The sequence below is a fragment of the Protopterus annectens genome, chromosome 5.part0, assembly GCF_019279795.1.
Source record: "Protopterus annectens isolate FY-2018-M chromosome 5.part0, PAN1.0, whole genome shotgun sequence".
NCBI classification, from domain to species: domain Eukaryota; kingdom Metazoa; phylum Chordata; order Ceratodontiformes; family Protopteridae; genus Protopterus; species Protopterus annectens.
Window position 1 is genome coordinate 1,064,626,386 of NC_056735.1, and position 17,851 is coordinate 1,064,644,236.

Sequence of the window (17,851 nt, forward strand, 5' to 3'; positions counted from 1 at the left end):
GGAACTTCTGTAACTGAAACAACAGATGCTGGTCAATTTGAAGCAATAACGAACAAAGATCCTATTTGGTAAATGTGCCCCGACCCTATGAAAATGGTGTGGGCAACAATTTGCATATTCTTTCCCAGTCCATTATGTACTTAGTGCTTACCAGGATATGTTTGAATACAATGATCAGAAATACCACAAAAACACATGGATTGGGTTGCCATGTACCACAAAACACCTCATTAATAATACAAATAAACAAATATACAACATTAAAATTTTTTTAACTTCAAGGAAATAAAGCTTCTCATGCACTAGACCAACTATCTCTGTCATTCAAGGCTTTAGGTACACGAGAAACAGTTTTACATAATGATTGTAAACAACAAATGATGCCTTGAGCATTTTAATTACCACTTCTAACCTGTAACTGCACTTTGTATTTAACTTGCACAGTGGCAGAAAAAATATTATATCTAACCACAACAGACTCTTGTAAGTTGAAAAAAGTACTAAACTGTAGTACTAAGTCATAATCTACAACAGGCTTTTATCTAGATGAATTAAGAGTTTATGACTGTTACAAAAAAAACAAAAAAACAAGCAGTTGAATTAATGCACTCCAAAACAAACATGTCCAAATGTTTGCCTTCACAAGCATGTAAACAGACCAGAAAAGGAAAACATGAAAATGTCTCCACAATAGAAGTATTAACAGTTTCAACAGCCTCGGTATATGTTTCACTAAAAGGAGATAAATTTATAGCAATGTCAACAGTGTCAACTGGAACAGAATGGGTGAGATAATGCAAGAAAATCTGAAGCAAGATACCATTAGCTTATTTGTCAGGAAACTATTCTTATTCCACTATTTCATCCTAACCAGGTACTGAATTTGGTGGTGGATCATCATGCCCTGCCATTATCAGGCAAACCTCCATCCAATAATGTCATCACAATAATCTCCATAAAAGCATCTGATTTTATAACAGAATTAATAAAAGCTGTAACAACCTCCATCATCACAGTCCCCAGGATTCATGAAGCTTGTGCCAGGTGCAGGCGTAGTGTCGGCGATCTAACTCCAAATATGGCCACCATGTGATTCAGGTACGAGCTGTTTCCATGTGCACTACCAGCGTATGCCACAGCTGCGCACCTCCCAGCGCATGCATGCTAATTACCCCATGCGTAGCAGTGTAGCATGCAAACGAAGGTATATAACGATTCATGAAGTGGTGCAGGTGTAGCGTAAGCTTGCAGAAATGTAAACCAAAAAAAACGGTTTGCATTTTTTCAAACATAAAATCGGAGCCATGACAGAGGACCAAACTCACATATTATACTGTTAATATATACCAATGGCTAAATATATAGCCATTGGCATAAAAAAACATGTACAACACATAAAAAAGAACATTTAATGTCATGGCCACACTAACGCATAGTAAAATCGCAGTAAATTGGCGTGCAAATCGGATCACAATGAAAATATATTTATATGTAATAAAACTGCAATGTAACACATTTCATGAATTCCCCATAATAGTCAATGGCACGCATGCTGCACCACAACCATGGCGCAAGTGTTGCTAAGGGTCTGTGACAGTGTTCTGTGCGGTAACTAGGAATTAGTAGTCAATGCCATACAAATGAGACAAGTAATACTGAATCACAAAATCCCGCTGGCATAAGGATGTACCTCACAGCATAGTGGTACAACACCGATGTGTGGCCTGGAGATAAAGATGACATCAAGAGAGGGGTGCACCACCTTAGCTGTAGGCACATTGCAGCATTGCTAATCCAGGTTGCCTGTTGCTAAGCAAAGCCACAGGATAAAGGTGTGGAAGTAGCCATAGCTTTGCTTAGCTGAGAGCACACAAGGTAACCAAAAGTGCATGTGAACGTGGATGACAACGTGCTCGAAACCCGGTAAACGCCTGTGCGCGGTGCGAACCACAGCTAAAACAGGAAGGATACGAGAAGACAATAAGGAAATGCTGCAGCATGGTAATTGGGGTACAAATGAGTAATTAACACTTAGGAACTCACAGTGGACCATTGACAACAGCTAACAAGGCTGCTAGCAGCTACCTGCAGAACAGGAAAGGGGAGGTGCCATACTGCAAAGAAAAGAGAACTGTCACAGCAGAACAAACAAACTTGCAGTAGATCAGCTACAGAACACATTTCGCTACACAATCATGGGTTGCAAAAGTACAAAACAAGAAAGCCGGCAGCTGGATGCATGCCTGACAATGGGAGGGGAATTGGGTTGAAAAGTGAAGTAAAGGGCAATAGACGAATCACAGCAGCCAAGCGTAATTCAACACCAAAGGCCCCACAATAGCAGTACCTGCTGTAAAACCCATAATTAAGATACCCTGCAGCTGGAATTGCACATAAACACCCAATTACACCAGCAGTATCCATTGCACAATAGTATAAAATCTGAAAGCACCTCACACACACTTGTGTATTCCCAGACACTCTGCACCATTGGTGTATACACACAAGGAACTTTTAATATGTACATGTTAGGGGCTGCCATAGCTTTGATTCACCAGCATGTGTTGGAGACTGACGGTGGTGTGGAGGATGATGCTGACAACCATCTCAGGCACCAGAGAAGGAGAACAGTGTTCAGACCCAGGGTAACCTGCCAAGGACTACATGATCTGGAGATAGTAGAGCATTACAGGGTGGACAGGGACACCATGCAGCAACTTGTTAAGCTGTGCCGGCCATGCCTCAGAGCCAGAAATAACAGAGGGGAACCCATCCCAGTGGACACAAAGGTATGTGTAACTTGAAAATACTAGCCACAGGTACCTTTCAAAGGCCAACTGGGGATATCATGGGGATCTCGCAGGCATCAGCATCCAGGGTACTCCACCAGTTCCTGGATACCATGTTACCACATGCCAATGAGCACATATACTTACCCTGAATGCAGGAGGAGTTGGCTAGCAATATGCGTTATTGTGCCAATAACTGTGCAATGTACAGTATTATAGGCAGACATGTATTACATTTTGCATAGCATTATGTTATGTTAGGCAAACATTAGTTATGTCTATTGGCATTTACAATACACAATAACAGGATACATATGACTTGTAGTCACCCAACAGTTTATCAGCATGATAGCAAAGTAAAATGGAAGAGCTAGTTAACTATCCATGCACGTAAGACATGTAATAAGTTCAAAGGTAGGTACTAGGCTGTCTGCCCAAGGATATTTCTAAGCCTAGCTAGAGTGTGTTGGCTTCTACAACCCCCTTAGGTTAGTTCCCTGTGCCTCTGAACAGCAGAGCCATTAGATCTCTGTGCCTCTCTCCAGCAGAGCCACTGCAGTGATCCCCAGGGTACATGTTTGTCTTCCATCCACCCATCAAGGTTTCTCTTGAAGAGTGCTAGTGAGGGTCCCTGCCTGATGTACATTGGAATCATGTTCCAAAGCATGGGGAGTCTCCGGGTCAGGAATCTATCTCTCCAGCACGTCCTAGTTATCATTGTGGTTAGGTGTATATCCTTAGAGCATGTGGCTCTCAGGGGCTTTTGTTTAGGTGGGGCATAACCAGCAATACTGGGTTGGACATGGGCCTTGTATGTCAAGCAGAGATCACCTCTGAGTACGCGGTATGCAACCGAGTACAGCTGGAGTTTCTTTAGTTGGGCTGCATAGGTCATCTGTTTGAGGTCAGTAATCCTCTTGGTGTGGTACTGTTGTGGTCTTTCAAACTGTTGCAGTTGTCTTGTAAGGACCCCGAATGGGGCGTTGTATCCTTTAATAGGTCTAATAAGTCATGAGTAGAGAGGCACAATGGCCTCCTTTGTTCTGGATGTGAACCCATTTGAGATTAGGGGGGGCCACAAAGAAGGATATTCTAACCACCTTGTCATTATGGTTATCCAAGGAGAGATTGCTATCTACTTGCTTCCCAGATCCCTTATTACCTTTTCTGTATGTAGGGGACTAGCACCTATGTGGTAGTCCATGGGTAATTAGTTTTATCCAAAGGGGATGACTATGCACTTTTTGGCATTCAGCTTGAGGCCATTATATTGACACCAGGTATTTGTCTCAGTGCGACCCTTCTGGAGGGTGTCTGTATCAGCTGGGGAACCAATTATGTCCCCTAGTTTGTAGTCATCTGCAAACCTTTTCAGCCAAAGTCCTCCATGCTTGCCTGTACCTCAGAGAAGTATATACCGAACATGAGGGGGTCCTAGGACTGAGCCCTGGGGGACACCACTTGTAACTGGTTTATAGTCGGACTTAGGGTATGCAACTCCCACTATGTGGGTTCTGTCCATGAGCCACTTTGCAAACCATCTCATGATGTAGGGGTTAATGTTCAGGTGGATGGGTATGTCGATAATACCAGAATGGGGAATGGTGTTGAAAGCCTTTGAGAGATCAAGGTAGGCTGTGTAGACCTCCTTACCCGCATCTAATGCCTTGCTAACTGTCTCAAAGAAGTCCACCAGGTTTAGGAGGCACGATCTGCCCTTAACAAAGCCAAACTGGGTGGGGTCAAAGGTTTGGAGGTGCCCAATGTTCCTGTGAATGAGATCCATGAAGATGTGCTCCATAGCTTTGCAGACCAGGCTAGTCAGGCTTATAGCGCAATAGGTCCCATGGTCCATTGTGGCGCCACCTTTGTGGAGTGGGATAACTGTTGCTGTGCACCATTCAGACGGCACAAAGCCTGATGCGAGACTATTATTGAACATGGTGTGTAAGTGGGGAGCCAGTTCATTCTGAAGTTCATGGGATGTTGTCTGGTCCCATGGATGCTGTGATATTGGCTTTAGAGAGTGCAGCTTTTACCTGCATAGTTGTGATTACAGGGACTCTGCATTCTTCCTGTATAGATATGGGCCCTTTAGGGGGTGAGAGGGGGGAAAGGTAACACTGAACCTATCTGCCAGGGTGTTGGCAATATCAGTTGGTTCTGTAATGTACGTGCCTTTGTGCTGTAACTCAGAGCAGATCTGGGTATTGCCATTGAGATATTTGACATAGCTATAGAATGCTTTATGGTTGTCCTTGGAATTAGTGTCAGTTTTGTTTTTGTAGCTAGCTTTGGAGGATCTTATAAGGGATCTCAGCTTCTTACTGAGGCTGACCAGGGAGCTCCTCCACTCATGGGATTGTACTCTCTTTTGCATCAGTTTCTTTCTTCTGTTTTACAGTTTGTTTATGGCAGGGGACCACCAGATTGGCTTCCTTATTTTGGAGGATAGCATCTTAGTTCTGTTTGGGATAGCACGATCCATGCACTCGTGTAAGTGCTTATAGAGTGCATTTGTGTAGGATTCAGCAGTTGTAACTGTATTGTTTATCTGCATGAGTGTCATGAAGTTTACCACTTCCATCTTAAGAAGCATGAATTTTGCTTTGTAGAAATATTATACTGTGATTTCCTTAATGGGGGGTGGGGGCAGGATGTGGATATCAAGGGTGTTTAGCTTATGGTTGGATTGGACTAACAAGGAGTTGACTTCAGGTGTGGAACACCGGTCACTCATGTTGGTAATCCCTAGGTCTAGGATATTGTTGCCCCTTTGGGGGTGTGGATAAGTTGATCCAGGACATTGGAGTTTATCAAATCCAGAAAGCGTTGAGCTAATGAGTTGGTACACAAGTAGTTTTCCCAGTTAATGGTGGGGTAGTTGAAGTCACCCATTAGTAGGGTGTTTGGTTGAACCCTAATAATTTCCAGTACATCAAGAAAAGAGGAGTGGGAATCCTGGGGCATGGTGGGGGATCTGTAGCAAGCTACAATTTGGATTGGAGTTTAGCCCAGAGGTAGTTGCACTTGGATAACGTCGGATGCATTGTGCTAAGCAACTAGCCTGGAGGGGTGGATATCCTTAATGAATATGGACACACCTCTGCCTTGGGTGTTTTGGTCCAGGTTACATGGTCAAAAAGTGTGGTATGAGTTATAGCCTGGTAGTGCAGGGGTGCTCTCTGAAGCCTTGAACCAGGTCTCAGTCACTGCACAGATATCGATGTTCTCCATTACAAGGAGTGCCTAGAGTGAGTGCATTTTGAGATTTAGACTTCCAGCATTGAGTAGCATTAACCTCAGTTTGTGCTTGCCTGTTGCTGTTATGGTGGTGAATATGTTATTTGAACCTTGCCTAAAGAAGGCACTATAGGGGAAGCAAGAGCCTTAACCAGTATCCGGAATCCCAGGGGCAGCAGGTGCAGGCCATCTGTGGCAAAGCATCGTGGTCTGTCGACCATGTCATCTTAAGCAGACAGATACTGTATCCCCTTAGAATGACACCAGAAGCTTAGCCAATTGTTGAAGTCAATAATTTTGTCCTCGTACTGTGGTATCATTCTGGGTGATGGCAGAATGCTACTCAGGGCTAGGGTAATACCTGCCTGGGCTACAAGATTGGCGAGCTCTTCTATGTCTCTTTTCATGTAGTCCAGGGAGGTACGTCTCAGGTCATTCACACCGACATGGACAATGACAGAGTCATATTTGTACTTGTTGTGGAGTGACCTGAGTGTGTGGGTTATGTGGTGGATCCTGGTACCCGACAGGCAGCTGACAGTAACCTTCTCCTTGTTTAGCCTGGTGAGTGGGACATCAGTGTGCCTGACTATAGAGTCACCTATGACTAGTGTGTTGGGTACGTTGTTTTGCCTAATTGGCAGTGGTTGAGTGTCACACTGAGTCTGTGGGCTATGTATCATTGGGGTTGGGTTGGGGGATGGAGGCTGCTTGCATTTCTACACTGGAGGTCTCTTTTGCTTAGACAGATTATTATTGAGAGCCTCCACGAATGTTTTTGTGTTACAATGTGTGGATTATGGTGGTGTAGATTTAGTGAGACTATGTGATGAGTGTGATGTGGTGCAAATGTTTACCTTCTCCACATGACTGTCAAGTTCAGTCTTGGTTGGGAGAGCTTTATCTCCAGTTTGGCTAGATAAGTGCATTTCTCACAGGTTGTAATGTTGGGTGGTAGGCGGAGAAAGTTGTCTGTGTACATGAGGCAATTTCTACATTGCCTCAAGATGCCCAAATTCATCAGATAGACAGGAGAGAACACTGGGAGCTGACCCTTGGACATGCCTGAATATAAAACTACTTTCCCCTAGATAAGTGAGGAAAGTGAATACAAGAGCTGTTTTACTCTAAGCAAGTGAGAAAAGTACATACAAAAGCTGTTTACCTCTAGGTAATGAGGAATATTGAGTGCTATAATAATTAGTAGCTTACGTAGTGCTTACAAGTTCTGAACAAGTGCTGAGCATGAATAAGCAATCCAGATAGGGTCTTGGATAACATAAACACACTGCCCCCCCAACAGGTATGCAATCATTTATCCATGTGCATTACAGAGCCCCTGTAACCACAACTATGCAGGTACAAGCTGCACTCAGGCTGCATGGGACCTGTCCACATCCCAGGTTGTATCATACACATATGGCAAAACAAGTTGCTCTCCACATACACATCATGTAAAACATAGCTTCATGTCAGGCTGTGTACACACTGAATGGTGCACACCAACAGTTATCACACCCCACAAAGGGGGAGACACCACTGATAATGGGAAGTACCACACTACTACCCTGCTGAGTCTGGTCTGAAAGGACATGAACCTTGATCAACTTATTTGATGTCAGCAGTACAGATGTAGATGACAGTAAGGTTGATTTCACACTGCATATCATAACCTTGCCAGGTCATAGGACATCATCACCCATACTGTGTTCCACCTACACTCAGTATACTAGATGTACATTCCTATGTCACAGGAGTATTTTGCAACGGGACTGCTGGCAGAACCAACACTATAGAAAGTGTCTGAATAATACATGCAAATCACACCAGTGCCAGCTACAGTAAGACAGGGTTAATTCATTGTACTCCCCCTCATTGTAGTGTATACCACACAGACTAACAGAAGGCATCTGCCTATTGAAGTATGTGAATGACTATGACCTAGGAGCAATAGCTGACTCAGAGTGTTGTGGACAACATACAGAAGGGGCTTTGTGGGTGAGTTGTGTGACATATGGCCACAATCTGACAGCTACATATTGCATTGTCAACCCTATGTTAATAACCCTGTACCCATGAACTACCACCTAGGCAGCAGTCAACATAATGGACACTGTGTGTAAGGGATGCAGCTGGGCAGTTGTCTTTCCTGTGATAGTTACGTCAACACACCTGTCAGGTAGTCATATGTGGCAACCCTAATCATGACAGGGTGCCATCCATGAATATAGAGATCATTGTCCAGCCATACTCAACACTCAAGTGACCCATATCAGATCACATATTTCCTTTAAGGGGTATTGGCCATGTTCAGATGGCCTAGACCAGCCTTCCCAATCCTCATCTCCACTATGTAGCATGATGCCTACCCTGAATAAAGCCATGTCCAACCCAGTGATACTCCATCGCATATCGCCTACTTAGAAGTGATCTCTGCCTAACATACAAAGCTATGTCAAACCCAGAGCTGTTGGACATGCTCCACTTAAAGAAATCCCAGTCCCTCCAAGCTACACACTCTATGGACCTAAACCTTGTCACCACAATAAACAAAACATGCCGGATGGATAGATTCCTGTTCCAGAGACTTCCCATACTCTGGAATAAACTACCTGTCTATATCAAACAAAGCTCCTCATTAGCACTCTTCAAGAAAACTCTTGGTGATTGGATGGGAAATAGGAAATTCACCCCGGGGATCACCTCTGTGGCTCTGCTCAACAGTGGCACAGGAAAATAATTTTCTTGGGTGGCAAATGCCAGGGTACCTTTTTGGCTGGGCTTGTATAGGCCCCAGGGCCAATAGCCTAGTACCTACCTATGAACCTATGAACCTATTATGTTGGACATGCTACACGTACACATCCTGATCTCAAATACATACTTCATGGACATCTGCCTTCCTAGTACAAGGATTACCACATGCTGGACTGATCCTTGTCCCATACACTTTACATACTCCTGCCATACTATGCATCCCTGTCCAGCAAAGCTGCACATTGCCCCCCTCTCAGACATGGTGTGATGACTGCATGGTAAATGTATCATTAACCCTGTGGATCAGGAATGTGGCACTGCTTCACCTGGCCTCAGAAACCCACCTGTCGGCTACAGCTAGGTAACCTTTCATCCAAGATTCATATATGTCCCAGGGCGTATAGCCTACTAGTTGACTTTGACCAAACATCCTATAGTTGATATCCATCCCTGCAAATACCATCTGGCTAGCCAGTGTCCCATGTGTATCACATGTGCAACACAGTTGATACATGGCATGATGCTGAACTGCTGTACAGTGCCGTGTAGATGTATATGGTGAAACACATACATGTAAAACCTTCCTTGAGCAAGTCTGCAGGGTCACAGGTCTTGTCCATTAAGGCAGTGTAAGTCTTTATATGTGACATATATACAGCATCAAGGTCGACTGCATTAATGTGGACACATCCAGGCATGTGCTGATAGGTAAGAACACAAGTACAGGCAAACAGACATGCCCACATCAAGACAGCATTCACATGGAGTATGAGCAATGTAATCAGGTGGCACACACACACATATGCTGATAATATCCAATCACCATTGAGTGTCAAATGAGTGTGACACAAACATGTCAGTGGTGTCAGTGTCATGTAGATTTTCAAAGACAACTATTTAATCGTAATAAATGTGATACACATCTATGTTCAGCTGCAGCTCTGTATGTCTCTGTGAGTTACTGTCACCTGTCTCCATCATTATATCTTCCAGGTATGCCGCTTGCAAGGCTACCACCTTATACCCGCTTGGAGGACATGGTTCCAGTGGACATGTGTCATCAGACAGTACCCAATCTGCAGCTCTGCCTGGTAGTGCCTGTGCAACCTCTGGCAGACACAGGTCACGTGGCCATGGCCGGACACCATGAACTGTAAAACCTGGCCTGTGTAGTCCGCAGCTGTCAGTAATAGCCCTGTGTAGGCTAGACACATGCCAGAACTGTGTGCATACATACATGCACACACTGGAAACATATGTAGGGCACCACAACACACACATGCATAACATCCACACACGCCCAATTAGATCAAAGGCCCTAACCCACACACATGATGTCATCCAATGGTGCAGCCTATGCCTCTGGCAAACATTATCTCCCTGTGCATATGATGATGCCTTCGCCGCATCCCTGTCAACTACACCATCGGTGCAGGGACATGCTCATATGGTCTGATGCACAGGGTGAACAGACTAGGAAGATAAGTGTAGATTACAATTGTTGTGTACTGTTGACAGGCAGCAGACATACCATGCAGTACAGGTTTACAATGCTTTTTGTACTGTTAACAGTATGTCTTGTGTAACAACAGTAACTGCATGTTGGTCATGATGTTCTGCTTTCCTCCTTCTGGTGTAATTGCATGTGCCGGTGGATGTCAGTGTTTGCAGTTAGTGTCCCATATGTAAATGTGGACTATTCACAGGTATGTATGAAAATACCAGCATGCACCTTGTAGCTTCCACATCACAGTTAGAAAGTCTGACATTCCAAATACATCTACTGATCCAAGAGCATGATAGCTGTGTATTAAGCTACTGTGGCTACAGACGTGACATCTATACTGGGTGACATCACATGTACAGTTACATGGCGTGGGGAAGTAAGAGAGTGGTCTAGCTGATGACAAGGGTAGAGGCCATTAGGAAGCATGATGCCTCATTGGGAAGCAGTAATACACGTTCCCATGACAGGATGCAAACACACAACTGCACCCACACACTCAGGTATTCACACACATGTATTTAGAGACACAGTAACACACCCGCACACTCACAGATTCACTGACACAGTAACACACACACACACACACACACACACACACACACACACACACACACACACACACACACACACAGTTGCAAGTATTGAGGTGAGGACCCCTGCCTATGTGCAAATCATCATTACAGTACTGTGCACTTATATGATGTGCCACAGAGATTACACATGTACAGGTAGTCAGTATGGCCTAAGATCGGGGACATCAACATGGATAGTAGATTACATCGCATGGATGGGGGGAGGGTGGTAACATACATCCTCTCTCCAGGGACCAGACAGCCATACACACACACACACACACACACACACACACACACACACACACACACACACACACACACACACACACACACACTGTAGCATTCACTATTCACGCACATACAGATACCTCACATGTGTTAGATACACACCTCTGCCTATGTCCTGATTTCTACATTGCAGTCTGTACAGATGTCTACAACAGTGTACAGGAGAGTGAGTAACAATTGAGATGTATTCCCCACCATATGTGACATATATGGACACACACGCAACCACACATGCCAGTACAGTGAATCAAACACCTGCCTATCTCATGATATGTATGACAGACTTACAGCAGTACTGCTCGTATTGCAAAGTGTACTGATGCTTCCTTTGACAACTGTGCTGATATATGCACACGGGAGGTCTTAACTGTTACAGGTGTCAAGTGATTTACCTTCGGTGTCACCCTGACCACTGTCTATGTTGTGTGTGTTCCCCTTCAAATAACAAATCCATAGCTTAGCGGTTACACAGATTATTGTAGGACCACTTGTGAAACACCTGTGAGCTGTCCTCAGCAAACATCCATCTGCAAAGATGCCCCACCACTTAGTTATGTCCATACATATGTCCATACCTGAGGTACATCTGTCCGTACTTTCAGCATATCACTATATACAGTTGGCAATGTTGAGGCTGCATTGCAACTGCATGATGTACTAAGACACACGTCACCTGCATACATCAGCAACTGCACACATATGGTATCTGAATGCACACCACTACATGTATATGTGTGTAGGTCCTACATTCCTGTAATTTGGGCATGTTTGTAGGCATTGCAATTGGTGGGCATGTGTAATGACATACGTGACACATGGACTGTTGTATGATATGATAGGTGTAATGGGTGACCAGTACAGAGGGAATGTTACCTCTGTCAACATTGATATCATACCTTATGTACTGTTAGCATTCAGCAGCCATGCACCTACATTCCATGTGCATGTGTGTAATGGCTGTAGCCACCTGTCTGCACAAAGGACAACAACAGCTATGCTATTTACATATATGTTTTATGTGTGTGGCATGTACATATCCAGGGCAGGTACATGTATGTCATATCCAAAACATGAGGGTGTTTACTGGTGTACAGCAACAGTCATTTGGTAATGCTGTAAATAACCGAGGGCCCCCGGTATGTGTACAGCTGACCTGGTTACAAACAGTGGTATCATTGCATTGCATAACACATGATGCAACTGTGTCAGTATTTGGGTAATCTGCACAGTTGATGTAGAGCTAGGTACAGTCCACTGGTCAAAGGTCACATGATGTTGTACTATTATATGTCCTACCATATGTATGGATGTGTGTTGGTGGTCCGAGGGCATGGTGGTGTCTGAGGGTTCCATCCTAGAATGCAGCTTTTGACACTGTGTCCTGCACCTGACTCATCTGTGATGCCTTTTGTGGGAGTACTGGTCAGTACATGTGAGTGGCCTTTATGTATGTGGGGACACCACCACCTGGAGCGGTCTGTACCTGTGTTATGGCCCACATGTCTGGTTCTGAGGTATATGATGGTAGTGCTATTGTGCACTACAGAGCCTTCAGCCAGGTGTTCCTCACTGCACAGATGTCAGTATTCCCCATTGTTGGATCTAAAGTGAGCAGCTGTGATTACGAAATCTACACATCTAGCACCGGTTAGCATAAGCATACAATGCAGTTGTCCTCTAGGTGTCAGGGTGTTATCTTGTGTTTAGGACATTTGCCTTGGAATGGCACTATATAGGTGAATGCGACCTAGGTATTATCCCCACTCCCTTGAATCATGGATGCATGTGATATGTGACAAAGGCCTGTCTACTTTAATTCATGTCATCCCAGAATGACAAACACTGGACAACCTCGTAAATACAGCAGGACATTGGCTCATTGTGTTGGTCAAGCAGTTGCCACTCCTAGCAAGACATCCCTGTGAGTGGTAGTATTGTGCTTGGTGTAGAATGGTACATCTAAGGTGACAGACAGCAGCAGACATTGTGTATAAGACCAGTGTCAGATATATGTAGTGCAGCATTCCTGCTAACAATGGCAACTACTAACACCAGAGTCCATTGCAATGTGTCCTTCATGTCTAACTGTAATAGCATGGCCACTGTAGCCTTCCGTGTTTATAATCAGAGTGCATCCCAAACAGCCCTGTGCTACTAAGTGTGTGAACATGCCTAGTGACACCTTGTGTTGGTTATGTGCCTCTATGTGTATGGGCATGGCCATTGTAACCCTGTATAGTGATAGTAGTCGTCCATTTCACAGATGGGCATACTCCATTTCAGGATGGATTCCTACTTTAAACACACAGGTTCACAGGTATGTACATCTTAACTGCCAGCATCCCTGTTGATGTCCACATTCCTAGAAGGTCATAATGACAGCCTTGAAATGTGTAGTCTCTATGGTGCGACTCATAACTATGTAGTATTGTAATAATGATTTGTAGATAGGCAGGTGTTCTGTTCCCACCACTGGCGTGTGTGTGTCTCCATCTGCCTGAGGACAGAATAATACTTTTAGACTGCTCACACTCCATACAATTCCTATACCTACCTTTGGCAAGGCTGATGATGTCACCCACCTAGAAATACACCTCTGGGAGTGCTGTGGCCAGTAATCTCGGTAGCGCATTCTGTAAGTGTATAATGCTGTAGTGTGATAAAGTAATTAGGTCGGTGTTCTAATCCCACATTTGCCAACTGTGTGTGTGCGTGTGTCTCCATCTGCCTAAGGACAGAATAATGCTTTTAGACTGCTCACACTCCATACAATTCCTATACCCACCTTTGGCAAGGCTGATAATGCCACCCACCTAGAAATACATCTCTGGGAGTGCTGTGATGCAGTAATCTCGTTAGCACGTTTTGTAACTGCATAATGCTGTAGTGTGATAAAGTAGTGCATTCTGTAACTGTGTAATGCTGTAGTGTGATAAAGTAGTTAGGTTGGTGTTCTAATCCCAGACTTGCCAACTGTGTGTGTGTGTGTGTGTGTGTGTGTGTGTGTGTGTGTGTGTGTGTGTGTGTGTGTCTCCATCTGCCTGAGGACAGAATAATGCTTTTAGACTGCTCACACTCCATACAATTCCTACACCCACCTTTGGCAAGGCTGATGATGCCACCCACCTAGAAATACACCTCTGGGAGTGCTGTGATGCAGTAATCTCGGTAGTGCATTCTGTAACTGCGTAATGCTGTAGTGTGATAAAGTAATTAGGTTGGTGTTCTAATCCCATACTTGCCAACTGTGTGTGTGTCTCCATCTGCCTGAGGACTGAACAATGATGTTAGACTGCTCACACTCCATACAATTCCTATACCCACCTTTGGCAAGGCTGATGATGTCACCCACCTATAAATATGCCTCTGGGAGTGCTGTAATCCAGTAATCTCGTTAGCACATTTTGTAACTGCATAATGCTGTAGTGTGATAAAGTAGTTAGGTTGGTGTTCTAATCCCAGACTTGCCAACTGTGTGTGTGTGTGTGTGTGTGTGTGTGTGTGTGTGTGTGTGTGTGTGTGTGTGTGTGTGTGTGTGTGTGTCTGCCTGCATGAGACAAGTACAGTGCTTTGTAGAGTATGCACTCTCTGTACAAATCACATGACCACCTTTGTCAAACCTGCTGTTGTCACTCCCTAGGAATACACCTGTAGGAGTGCTGTACCCCAGTATTCACTGTAGCGCATTCCCTAAAAACATATTGATGCAGTGTGATACAGTAGGTAGGGGTTCGAATACAGGACATGGCAAGTGTGTGTGTTTGGCTGTCAGAGCCTGTGTAGAGGTGGCTGTGAGTGTCTAACCAATGGACATGCTGGAGAGTGGATTTTGTAGTTTTCCTATATGGTGTCTGTCTTATGACACATTGGCCACCTCACAAGGAGTACAGCTGTCAGTCAGCCACAGGACTGTGTTGGCAAGCCATACCCTTACATCTGGCAAAAGGCCTGGTGAGCAAAGTATGCAGTCCTACTAGTACACAGTATATGTTCTGCACCCATGTGCCATACACAAACACACTTGCCTAGGATATCCCGCTATGTTACTAGTACCATGCACATTGATGACAGATAGTAGGCATGGTGTGAATGCAGTTGGCTGCAGAGGACATGGCACCCTGTACAGCGGTACAATAGGCACATATTTGTGGACATTGTGCCTTCACTATGTTCCCCACTGGATGCCTGCAACATATGTGGTGCCATCAAATGTGATCCACAGAGGCCATACAATGCCGTACACATGTGCCCTGTATGGATCAATGCCACTGACACCAGGGAATACCTGTATTATACTATCAATGCAGGTGCAGGGTCGACCTGCTCACTATAAGCAGGTTTTGCCACACCAGGCCAGTATTGGCATATCGGGGGATAACAGTCTGTGTACACAACATGTGCCTGTCAAACCAGGTACACCTGTACATGTCACTGTACAGTATTGGGGGACATGCACATCCCAGGCAATGTCCATGTGAAGGACTATGCCAAAGCTATGGCCATACACATTGGTAAACAGGATGTCAGGGCAGATCATGCAGTACCCATCTGCATGGGACACTGCAGACACTACACCCCTGTACTGCACTGCACATCATTGTTGGGTGATGCAATGCCAAGGATTATCCCCCACCCAGCCTTGTACAGCCATCTTGCAGAGCCAACCACAACATACCCATGAAGCAATGCATACATGCATGTCAGTACTGGCACCTTGTGTCTGCATGTGGGTTATGATGCTCCCAACCACAGTCACTCCCAGTATAACCCTCATTAGCATACCAACAGATGTCAAACACTTTTACATGCCCTAGCCCATAGAACCTCCAGATAACCCCTGTGGTGCATGTAGTCCTGTGCATTACTGCAGTGTGTCAAACTAAGTAGTTAGGTTGTGTATTTGTGGCCCTGGCAAAGAGTGTCAATGCGAGTCCATTAGAGAGTGTGGTTGTGGTGACAATGGCTTCCGTTCATGTGAATAGCCATGTGTGCTACACCTAATGTATGTCTTTTATATATCTGTTGCAGATGTCTCTCACCTACACACATATATGTTCTTACAGCACAGCAACATGACGGTTTTGTGGCACATGTAGTAACTTCATGCACATGTGCTAGTAATGACTAGTCAGTCAGAGGTTTGTCCCCTGTACTATTAGGCATGTGGCAGACGATGCTTAGGGTTTAGTCTCCAAGCCCTTCTCTGGTGTACTTTGTCTGTCCCACCCACACACACTCTCTGATTGATGTGGAGGTGTACACCTGCTCAGCAGCAGCATGTGTATTGTAAGTGATGGACATGATCAGGTGATGGCCTCTGCACCTATTGCAGTCCTCCTCTAGCTGATTGCATATGGAACAGCTGTGATGGTGTTCCCATAGACATTCACATGATAAACACAGTACACTATCTAGGATGTTGGTATTTGGCCATGACAGTCGCTGTGAGTGGTACCTGGATGTGGTGTTCTGAAACGGCTTCACAGATGATATCTGGATGTACCTCAAACATCATACACAGTGGGAAATAGCCTAAACACAGGAGGGTGATGTGCCACACATGACTACAGCATGTGAGTGTAGCTAAGCTGCATTGAGACTACTGCCTGTTTAACATGTTGTGTGTGGTAATGGCTATTTTGCATGCTTTAATACAGACATGACAGTACTCTGCTCATGAGGGACCCACATCTGTAGGGCCATCTGTGAACTGGTCAGTTTGTGGAACCATTTGTTTCCTGTGTTACACACTGAACACACATCTGTGCACAACAGGAGCATAGTGTGGGGACTGCAGACAGTACATGATGATAGGGATGTGTTACTGCCATCGCATCCCTGACTAGACATATGTCACATGAAACAGTGCTATGATAGACACTGTCTGGGGTTCCCAGTGACAAGCCAATAATGGGCAACTGTTCATAGCTGCGGCCACACATCTACTACACATTGTACAGATGTCATGCAGTATAAATGCATGTGTTGTGCTCCCTCTGCAAATGTATACCATCTGTTGTTTTGGGTTGATGGTGATATCGATGCATACCGTTGTAGGTAATCCTGAATGCTGTTGTCTATCACTAAGCCATATGTGGGTTTAAACTGCAACACCATAGGCTGTATGGGTTGGGAGGTCCTGGCAGAACCTCCTGTCCCACTTCAGCTGACCATGGCAACGGGCACCAGCACATCTGGGGCCCAGCCTTGGACATCAACCTCTGTTGGCTCTACACCACCTTCTGGTGGTACCATCACTGAGGATGGGGCATGTCCCCCCGGGAGCAGAACCAGACAGAAACATGTCTGCTGTCGTGCGGTCCCAGAAGTGTTGCATTGGGGGCTCACTAAGGGGTTCTGATGCCAGATATGCAAGCTCAAGGGTAGAGTGTCCCATTTACAGGGTGATGCTGCACCTCCTGGACAGCCCCCAGCACTGCCTCCCTTGCATCTGTTTAGGTGCAGTGGCGGCTGCCCATGGCTAGGGACCTCCGTACCACTGTTCCCATGGGCTTGTGAATGCCGAACACCCATCCCCATCTGAGGTGTATCCCCCCAAGTGTCATATACCGACCCTGTATGCTGTCTTGTCTCTGATCCTACCCTACCTATCCTCCACGGCCATACCTACTCTCCTTCCCCCACATCCAACCCTCACCCTATGGAAACATAAGTCCAATTTGCTCCTAGGA